This window comes from Stegodyphus dumicola, chromosome 9 (assembly GCF_044657685.1).
Source record: "Stegodyphus dumicola isolate Sdum_Otavi_A_Nest chromosome 9, ASM4465768v1".
Classification (NCBI taxonomy): domain Eukaryota; kingdom Metazoa; phylum Arthropoda; class Arachnida; order Araneae; family Eresidae; genus Stegodyphus; species Stegodyphus dumicola.
Window position 1 is genome coordinate 56,530,528 of NC_140776.1, and position 11,554 is coordinate 56,542,081.

Consider the following 11,554-nt stretch of genomic DNA (forward strand, 5'->3'; position numbering starts at 1 on the left):
GTGAAGTATTTTAATAGAATTATTTCTTTTAAACAAATGAGAAAGTTAAAACATTTTTCACATCAAACGGTAACAGGATTAAATTTTACTTCTGAAGCTATTTGTTATGTTAAATTACTAATCAGCTTATTCTACAGTAAGTTCGAATATTAATTTTAACTTCAGAATTAAAGATAAATTAAACTCCATTCACCGGAAGTTTTCCGTATGCTTTCCTAGCATTTTATTACAGTAAGCATTACTTACTAATTATTTTCGTGTCACAAATTTTATATAGACTATATTCCTCAGTGTTTATGTCTGTCTATATCTATATTTATATATTAAATAGACATATAAATGTAGAAAAAATATAAATTATGTATTATATATTTTCTATGCCTTGTTTTCTCCTGCAAGTTGATTAATTATCTCGATTTATTGTCCTTCGAAATTTCGCATTAAAGAATAAAACACAAGCACCAAAAATAATAAATTAAAAAAATAAAATAAAAGTAAAAATCTGAAAGGTTTCTGATTTTAAATTACGTCCAAATGGGCCTTTTTTTAACATTTTGTATGTTACCTTTATTTATTAAATATTACTTTCTTGGCATTTAAACCATAAAATTCAGTTCTACAGCAATATCACAAAATAGTTTTAAATTGAGCATATCCCCTTTAGAACTTCCGATACGCAGTCTCACGCGCTGGAGATTAAAATGTTTTTTCTGTACAACGTTGCCATGGCTCGCTCTGAAATCCTTGAGTTTGTTAATCAAAAATTAGTTAAAAATTTACAAAATCTGAAATCGATAATAAAACAAATTCCAAATTTCAAATGTGGGCTTCCACATGCCCATATTCGCAGAAGGATTACGTCATTCAAAATTCAATGGCTCTATGTACCGTTGTTTTATCACAATGCGAGAAATATACATACATTTATGCAGATTTTTCATTGTTTAATTTCTTCAAATAAGGTTTCTAACATTTGGCGGCAACACTTTGAAAAGTGAAACGGACATTTATAGTGAACCAACGCAAAATCGCAAAAGAAAAGAACAGCCCTTCAAAGTCAAAGGCCCTTTGGACTAATAAATTTATGAGTTAAAAAGTTAATTTCTCAGATTTGCTTAGAACTGCAGATGGCAAGCTTCCTCTGAAACAATTTATCCTTTTGAAAACAGCGATGCAAAGGACAGCAAATTACGAAATTATTGGTAAACTTCTGTTCTATATTAAAATAATGATGAATTTAGACCGGTTATCTCAGCTAATTTAAGATTAAATATTTTACATGAATTACACGATGCACTAATGTCAGGCCATCTTGAAATAAGAAAACTAGTTCAGAAAGAAAACTGTTTATTTCCGACAGCTACAAAACGTTGTAACGCAATATGTCATGTCCTGTAACATTTGCCAGTTTGTTAACAATATTAATTGTATCTCTTTCGGGTACGTAAATAGCAAACAAACTATACTCCCTAATAAAGTAATAGGAATTTACCTATTAGATTTTTGAATGAAAAATGAATAGATATTTCTCGTGATCGATGATGATTTTTCGAAATGGGTAGAAATAATTGCCCTCAAAGAGCTTCCTCTAAAATTGTTACAAATTCATTTTTTAAATGAATTTATATTGAAATAAGGAGTTCCAATGAAAATAATCTCCAATGAAAAGGCGTTCGTTCGTTAAGTCAAATATTTGAGGAAATGTGTACGAGTTATAGCATAAAGGATTTTAAAATAGTTCCTTGCCGAACACAATCGAATATTGCAAAGCGGGTAAATAGAAATATAGTTAAATTATCCTCAGCTACGTAAGAAATTAGCACAAAAGCTGGATAGCATTTTTTGTTAAGAGCGGCTTAACACAATACTCTTGGAAAAACACCATCTGAATTATTTCATGGCAGAGAGCTGATTACGTACCTCGTGTACCTTGTATTTTTTTTGTTGGTGTGTGTAGAAAAGAGGCCTGAAATTCAGAAAATAGTGGGTGAAGCAAATAGCAATTCGGAAATGTACTGCACGAACAAAAATGTTATTATGAAAAGTAAAGCTGAGAAGTTGAAGGTAAAGTTTTAATAATTAGGCATTCCCTTTCTTGTACACACACGGAAAAGTGCGGAAATATTGTAGCTAACTCAAGTGCCTATTTGGAATTGAAAGCATAAGGGAAACATAAGTAGTGTCTTTGAAAAGGCAAAATGGGGAATACCTAAAAGCAAATGTGGATCAGGTGAACACACTATTACGGGTTGATATGAGACTGTTACAAGACGTATTGCGGGAATCACCTGGCTTGAGTAATGAAGGACTATCAAAGAATGCTGTGGATTCAGCATGATATGCATATTTCATGATCCCCAAAGAAAAAAAATCTGATGTGTACACCACATGATTTTCTTGTACGGAATATTAAATTATACGCATTTTTCTTGCATTTCATTTAAACTTATTGGATTGAATTAAATCTACTTCGCCGACAGCGCATAAACCACAATAGAATAAATGCATTCTTTAAAATTCACTCTAGTATTTGTTTACCATAGCGACACTCTGGCGCTAGATTCACTTAACAGTATTGGTACTTTTCCAATTTACCGGCGCAAGCGATAAAGTCGTTAATAATGGTGCAACCGATGCCAAACGGAATATTCTCGCTGGTAACCTTTTACGCCTCATTTTCAAAACAAGTCGCAGCTTTTTCTTATCAGATTGATTGTTTCTTTCAATACTGACATATAATTATATAGAATTTTTATCAGATAGTTCAGTTTTATGTCCAAGGCCATTTTCGGTAATTAAGTCAATTAGGATGCAATCACAGCGCTTACCCGAAGCCGAAAATATAGAAAAGGTAAAGTCAAGAGTTAAATTCATCAATTCTAATGAGAATGCATTAGCTAAGTAAAGTACTGCAGTTTTACATAATTTCTGAGTAAGCTATTCGTACGAATTGAAATATTTCTTGCATTTAAACTTGTGTTCCAAATTAAGATTTAACTTGAAATTAATGTAGATAATTACTGAGAGCATTAGATTTTTGTAGAGAGTAGTTTACGTGAGATGAGATCGCTTGGGGTCACGTGATATGACCCGGCGAATCAGGATGCTGAACCATGAAAGCGTAGTAAATTCTTAAATTAATGTCTTTTTACAAATTTATTGTCTTTATTTATCGGTTTTTTTATAAAATTTTAAGCGATATTAAAATGTTTATGCCTTTAAAAAAAGAATTCTTAAAACTAACATTTTTTTAAATATTTTTTATGTGTATACTGTATGTTGACGCCAATAAAGTCTGCTTGGCGAGATTTGCGCCGGCGAAACGGAAAAGTACCACAGTATTATATTTCGTTCATATTATAACTCATAATACACAAAATTTATATCATTTAAAGAATAGAATTATCTAATCGTTGCCACATGTTCTATTCAAATACTATAATAAAGCTAGAATGATGTATAAAAAAATTAAGCAAACAAAACAAAAAAGAACCAGTTTTCACAGACGATTGAGTATTTCTCATTCAATTAATTCAGTTCTCACTTCTCGAGAAGGCAAAAACACATAAAAACTCAAAATATCTATATTAAAAATCACGAAGTAAATCTTAAACACTTATTTCCTCAAAAAAATTCCAGAAAAGATTAAGCATGATTTAATTGGCAATAATAGATGAAGGCGTTATCTTTGTTGTTGCGAAGCTAAGTTTCTCTAGATTGGCAACAAATCCACTAGTCTGCTGTTTTAAATGTAAACAATCAATAGCCGCCGTCAGAAAAAAGGCTTAGCGGCACTTAAACAACTTTAAAATTGTTGATAATTCTAAAAATATTGCACACAGATTTACTAAAGGCATAAAAACCTTAATGATAAAAACAAGGCTAAAATTCCATAAGCGTGGTAAGGCGGCGCCAAACTATTTTGGCCTTCAAAATTTGGCGAATTTTTTAGAGCACTAAAATGTGATTTTTAAACGTAAACAGAATTGTAACTTTGAAGTTTTGCAGTAGTGAAACGCCATTATTTTATGTAAACAGAATAGTAAAATGAGATGATAAAATACTAGATGAGTGAAACAAAGTCCAACAGCTTTGCAAGTAAAAGCATAGTCCTATGGTATGTAATTCATCATAAAATAATAGAATGAACAATTCTACTATTTTATGATGTAAATAATTATTGAAATTAATTGTAAATAATTATTGAGTAAATAAATGTATACACTTATCAGATCAGAGCACGGCGAAGTCAGTTTTAAACGTAAACAGAATAGCAAATTATGCGTATTCAGCATCATAAACTAACTAAAATATTCAAGTTACTATCGTCGTGGAATTCAACACACTAAACAACTTTCGTTCAAAGTTTTAAATATTCCACATCTTTCGATTGCCACACGCAAGAAACAAAACAAAAAAAATTAACTAAATAAAATTAAATGAAAACATTCATAAATTATAAACTTCATGTCATATGAAATCCAACATTCTGACACCAACAACAGCTTAACCTTCTGCAAATATTTATATAAATATAATATTAAACATATATATAACAATAATTTTGAATAGTAAAACTTTTAAAAACAAACACAGTATTTCAAAATTAAATTTTAAAAAAAATCTGGCTACACTAAATTTGCGCTCTTATAGTTACCGAAATAAAGCTCTAGGTTTGCCACAAGAAAACATACAGCTGGAAACCACAACCAAATTAAAATCGCGCCAAATAAAAAACTCTCGCCAAGCTTGGCGCTCACCCCGATTATGGAATTTTAACCAAAAAGCAACATAATTAAATTATTTTTAAAGCAAAAAATGTACAATTTACAAACATATAAGAGTAAAGAAACAGATCACTAAGCCGGGTAACAGTGTGGATATATATACGTTTGGGTGCGGCCGATTGCAACCAAAATACGAGGTGCACATCTACATGTTATAGCAGTCCTATATACAAAATTTCAACGTTCTGAGGCTACTCGTTTTTGAGTTATGCGAGATGCGTACGTACGTACGTACAGATGCCACGAAAAATTCTCTTCAGAATTAATTTTAAAGCAGTTTTATAATTTTTTTGGATGAAATGAATCTTTTATTCTGTCCTTACGTGCCGATATCACGCAAAAACATCGTTAAATTGCATTCGATAGCGATCAAAATAGATATTTTCGTTGAAATATGCTGCCTGAAACTTTTCGCGATTACAATACTTCCTTTTTACTTCGTACAAGGAAGTAAAAAGGACTCCAAAAAACAATGAGAAAGAAAGGAAACAGCCCAGTGTTGACGAAGTGTCAAAACGCAAAGCTACATAAAAAGGGGGAGGCTAAGAAAAAAGTAGAAATTTGTCCAAGGATGAAAGGTGATTAAAAAAGTTTCTGAGATGTGGTTACCACCGGACTATTAAACAACAACAGTGGCAAGAACAGCGAAAACAAAGTAGTGGTTCGGAAAGCCACCAACAGTCTAGTAGTAAAGGAAAAGGACGACTCAGTGAAACTGAAATCTACGTTCCAAGAGGAGAGGAATCATTTCAACAGTCAAAATTCAAGAAGGCGAGCTACATGATATCTTCAGCGGTAGATGATCAACTGTAAGCAAACGTAGCAACAAAACAACAAAACAGTCACTGTGGCTAAATTTCTTAAAGGCTAGATAAATCCTATATGGACAAAACATCGTGAACAAAAACCTAAGCGGCAACCCCATGATCAGAAGGGCCTGCCTTAAACAGTACAAGAGGATATGAATCCAATACTTTTCCTACCTGGGTGGAGTTTTCAGAAAAACGAATGGGAGTATTCCACAGAATCAAAAGCTAAGTGGAAACTTTATTTATTTATTTAAGTTATCTATTTATTTTATGTTTGGGTAAAAAAAAAAAAAAATGCCTAGTATATATTAAGTTTTACCTCAAGCGAGAATATCATAGTTTTATCCAGATTGTAATGAGTAGAAATTTTGTCACATTTCCATAGCAGATATTAGTAGCTTTTGTACATATGATGTAAAGTTTAAACTAATAATCTTTTGAATTGTAGCACGTGAATGAACTTAATATTTTATAATTTTATATGCATGATTTATGGTATTAGTATCGCAAAAGTTAAACGTGTTTTAATGTTGTATATTCTAAATATAAAGTAAATAAACTATATTGAACTGATTTAAAGTAAACGTTTGCCTAAGTAATAGTGAAAATGCAGTGGTATAAAGTAAAGCTAGCATGCGTAATACTACAGTAGTGTAAATGACGTTAGTTAAACATTAGGCTCTTCAGCCAACACTTATTAATGAAATTTAACTTTGGGACATTAGCTACAGGTTCTTGAAATAAAATGTCTTTGATATCTAGTGTGTCTAAAGAACCTTGCAGGAATTTGGTTAGTAGGTAGTTGTAAAAACTCTGCCCAATTAAACATGCGTTTACCCATTTTAGTGCTGGAGAGTGGGGATGAAAAAATTGAATTTAAAAGGAACAAAGCGCTTATGTTAACTGTTATGTGAGATTATGAAAGACAAACTGAAAAAATGTGAACTTAAATATTTCTGTGACTAAAGAGATGGGATAAGAAGTGTTGATGAGATGAAAGATTTCCATACTAAATGTTATACAATGCAAGTGAATTTAATTTTAAAGAAATAATTAGTTGATTATAAATGCTGGCTCGTGTTGTTAGATCTTAAAATTTTAAATCTTAGCAAATATATTTAAGAACTTTTGTTTCGATTTTTAAATACTTATGATTAAAGTGTAAGGTTCTTACGTTAAATAAATCAATTTTCATGATTTGGATCTGCTATATAACTTCTTTCCGTTACTAGAATGCAAATCGTCACCAGAATGCAAATTAACTTTTAGAGTACATAAGTTGAGGGTTCTGAATCTGAGAGAGAGGGCGAGTTTCTGGCAACAGCGTCGCGCTGTTAGAATTTTATGAGCTCTAGATAAAGTGATTATCCCGTCTTTTATATTCTCTCACAGCCGGTACTTACGCACCGGTGAAAGTAACTGAGCAGCTCGTAGCATATTTTACTGAATGCTCAGTTTTTTACTACGTTAGCAATGTTTAAATTTATTTGAATTTATTTGAATTTATTTTAATTCAGACACGAGCTGTGTTATTTTCCTGCAGCACAAGTCATACCTTTTATGTTAAGTCAAGATGAAAATAAAAAGTGCATTTAAAAAAACCTCAGCACTTCGTCATACTATTTCAGGCGTAGCAATTGCTGGAAAAGTCCGCAGGACTTAACGCCATGTTCCAGATCAGCAATAATCTTATAGTTTTATTGTTTACTTTGTTAAAAAAAGAATTTGACTCATTAGGTGTTTACAGATCGCAATCTGAGTTTGAGACCACTGCCTCACTTTAGTTGAGAATCACAGAAGTGCGGTGTATATATTTATATATAATTTAATAAATGTTAAAAAGTACCTTATTGATATATTTATTAAAATTTTCCTTGTAAGCAAATGTTTTAAGATCTTACTGTATTGAACATTCTTTGTCTAAAAGATAGAGAAATAGCCGTAATAGTTTACACTAAGAAACCTTTAGCTAACACAAATTAAGATGAGCACATGCGAGCTGAAGATAAATAATCAAATAAATTTTAAATGCATATCAGCATTAGTAGTTTAAAACACATATTGTGTATAAAAGTGAAGACGAAATTGCACCTCAACATATTAACTTTTTTCTAGCGTAAGTAACAAGGAAATTAGTTTCTTGAAATTTTGTATATCACACGGATTTTGCGCTGTTATGCAAAAACACGGTATATATTTTTATTTTTACCTTTTCACCTATTATTTTCCTCTAATATATTTATATAATTATATCCTAAAGAAATGCACTTATGAAACAATTTCCTTAACTTACCGTAACCATGCATGAAGATGAGATTTGTTGGAGGTGATGTTTCTCATAAAACTAATATTAATGAAGTGATTTAAATATCGCTTCAACAAACAATTAACAATAAAGCTCGAAAAATTCTCTGAATCAAGATCCAGGTTTTTTTGTATTTTAAGACCGATAAGATCTTTGAGATAAAATCAGCAACGAAATTTCCCCACTCAGTTACGTTCGGTTTATGACACTTCATCACATCCGGAAAAAATAATTTCGCTTTCAAAGTCTATATTATTTCATTTTTATTACGGAAATGCTGAATAACTCTTCCTTTCTGAAACGGTAATTAACTGTAAAGATACAACAATTTAAAATTTTTAAATTGAAAGTGGAAGCAAATATTTCTTTCGTGTGATGGCGAATGTAATAAAATGAGATAATCGCAAAGCACTTGTTGGGGAACTAAGTTCCTTGGCAACAGTTTGAAACGTGATTCACCGTTTGTAGCAAATCGACGCAAAATCGCAAAACGAAATCAATAGTCCTTCAGAGACAAAGCCCCTTTGGACTAAAAATAAAAAATACAAAGGGAAACGAAAAAAAGAAACAGCATTTTAAATTTAAGTATGTACTTTCCCTACCTTACCTCATTACTTAGAACTTGCTTCAGAGTAATATCTTAAAGTTCATTAATAGTATAAGAAAATATTTAACGGCAAGAATAAAATAAAAATTAACTAAATTTAATCAAGTTATATATAGGGTGGTCATAAAGAAACTTCCCCTATATATGAACCTATATTCTTTATGTTTCTCGCAACAGTATAATTTACGGCTTCGCGGATGTCTCTTTAAATAATCTCACCAAATGAGTAGGAAAAAATTCTTAAAACTCTGAAACACAATTCAGCTAATTCTCTTAGAATTATAGTCTTTCAAACTTAATAAAGCAAGTAGTATTCCAATGCATGCCAGTTATTCTACCGCCATTTTTAAACTTTTCTTTACCGAATTTAATTTTATTAATAGCTACCTAAAACAAGAGCTGTTTAAATTTGCCTTGAGTATATTTATGACATAATTGCATTAATGAAATTGAAAAATTAAATAGCTATCCTAAATGCCTAAAAGACAGCTAATACCAATGATAACATAAGTAGGTAATTTAAACCTACAAATATATAATCACAAATAAATTTTAAAATTTACTAATTTACTGATTTAATTACTTGGTAATCAAATGTGTCCAGAAAAATCACTGTTGTTCATTATTAGAATTTTTTATCAAACCATTATTAGACTATTATTTATCAAACCAAAAGAATAAAAAATGTTCGTAGTGACAGTGAAGACTTTAAAAAAAAATCTGGTATTTTTAATTAAAATGCTAAAAAATAAAAAAATTTTAAGTAAATGTATAAAAAAAGTAGCTTGCTAAAATGCAATTTTCAGTCTAATTCGCAGTTACTAGCAGCTACGCGGCCAGCCTTCGCTTGGCTTTTAAATGTAACGGAAAACTGCCTGAAGGAAACACCAAACGTTAAGTTTAAAAACTGCACAAAATTTTATATTGCAAAACAAATTCATCAAAAAAAAAAAAAAGTCCCACAAATTTAAAAAAAAAAAAATATTACATTGTCAGGACTTGTGTTTCTCTTGATTTGCTTTGGAAACATGAATGATCCTGAATAGGAACAGGGAGCTTACTCAAGCTATGTTCAAGAAGGTGTGAAGTAGACAACACAAGCAGGAAGGGTATACGAAACCCTTTATTTTCAATCTTTTACAGGCACTTCCGAACTCTTTCCGGAATACAGAGACTAACCACTTGTGGTCTGAACGTAAGAACATAAAAACTACTAACTAAAACTCTAACTAAAAAAGCTAACTTTGAATTAGTATACAAATGCCTAGAACTAAGACTGGCCTTTATTTAAAAAAGGTACGTATGTAGTACGCCGAGCTACTGAAACTACGATACGTCTGCAAATATCAAGAGGGCTAAACCTCTGGCCTTATAGGCAACCAGCAACCGAGTGAAAACTCGTAAAACTACAGTGGCAAGCTGCTTGCTTCCTAAAATTCCTTCTCTCTCTCGCTTGGCAAAAAGCCACAACTTAAGTACTTGGGCGTTAGCAACACAATTTGCATAAACAAGTTAAAGCATTTAATTCTGGCCTGAGGTAGAAAATAAGAAGTGATAGTACAGTTTTAAAATAAAATAAACGTTAGTAAAACTTAGGATCTTTACAACATATAACAAAATTGCAATTAAATAAGCAATATCCCTTAATACAAATATTAATTATCCTAATAAATAAATTAACAAATTTCCCACTGCCTTCTCTCAACAAACGTCCAGCATCCAAGAGAAGCATTAAATTAAAAAATCTGATGTGTACACCACATGACTTCCTTGTACGGAATATTAAATTATACGCATTTTTCTTGCATTTCATTTAAACTTATTGGATTGAATTAAATCTACTTCGCCGACAGCACATAAACCACAATAGAATAAATGCATTCTTTAAAATTCACTCTAGTATTTGTTTACCATAGCGACACTCTGGCGCTAGATTCACTTAACAGTATTGGTACTTTTCCGTTTTACCGGCGCAAGCGATAAAGTCGCTAATAATGGTGCAACCGATGCCAAACGGAATATTCTCGCTGGTAACCTTTTACGCCTCATTTTCAAAACAAGTCGCAGCTTTTTCTTATCAGATTGATTGTTTCTTTCAATACTGACATATAATTATATAGAATTTTTATCAGATAGTTCAGTTTTATGTCCAAGGCCATTTTCGGTAATTAAGTCAATTAGGATGCAATCACAGCGCTTACCCGAAGCCGAAAATATAGAAAAGGTAAAGTCAAGAGTTAAATTCATCAATTCTAATGAGAATGCATTAGCTAAGTAAAGTACTGCAGTTTTACATAATTTCTGAGTAAGCTATTCGTACGAATTGAAATATTTCTTGCATTTAAACTTGTGTTCCAAATTAAGATTTAACTTGAAATTAATGTAGATAATTACTGAGAGCATTAGATTTTTGTAGAGAGTAGTTTACGTGAGATGAGATCGCTTGGGGTCACGTGATATGACCCGGCGAATCAGGATGCTGAACCATGAAAGCGTAGTAAATTCTTAAATTAATGTCTTTTTACAAATTTATTGTCTTTATTTATCGGTTTTTTTATAAAATTTTAAGCGATATTAAAATGTTTATGCCTTTAAAAAAAGAATTCTTAAAACTAACATTTTTTTAAATATTTTTTATGTGTATACTGTATGTTGACGCCAATAAAGTCTGCTTGGCGAGATTTGCGCCGGCGAAACGGAAAAGTACCACAGTATTATATTTCGTTCATATTATAACTCATAATACACAAAATTTATATCATTTAAAGAATAGAATTATCTAATCATTGCCACATGTGCTATTCAAATACTATAATAAAGCTAGAATGATGTATAAAAGAAATTAAGCAAACAAAACAAAAAAGAAACAGTTTTTCACTGCCGATTGAGTATTTCTCATTTAATTAATTCAGTTCTCACTTCGCGAGAAGGCAAAAATACATAAAAACTCAAAATATCTATATTAAAAATTTCGAAGTAAATCTTAACCACTTATTTCCTCGAAAAAATTCCAGAAAGAATTAAGCATGATTTAATTGGCAATAAT

General features: G+C 31.1%; 1 protein-coding gene across 3 annotated transcripts in view; it reads right to left on the reverse strand.

The window, feature by feature from the left end:
- Window positions 1-8,043, reverse strand: part of LOC118199672 (uncharacterized) — a 74,182-nt gene extending 66,139 nt beyond the window's left edge. The window contains exon 1 of one of the 3 annotated variants that reach the window (XM_085823468.1): window positions 7,890-8,043. The gene's annotated coding sequence lies outside the window, so the exon portion shown is untranslated. The remainder of the gene's footprint in view (window positions 1-7,889) is intronic. The other 2 variants (XM_085823466.1, XM_085823467.1) reach the window with 2 other exon arrangements.
- Between the last annotated feature and the right edge of the window lie 3,511 nt (window positions 8,044-11,554).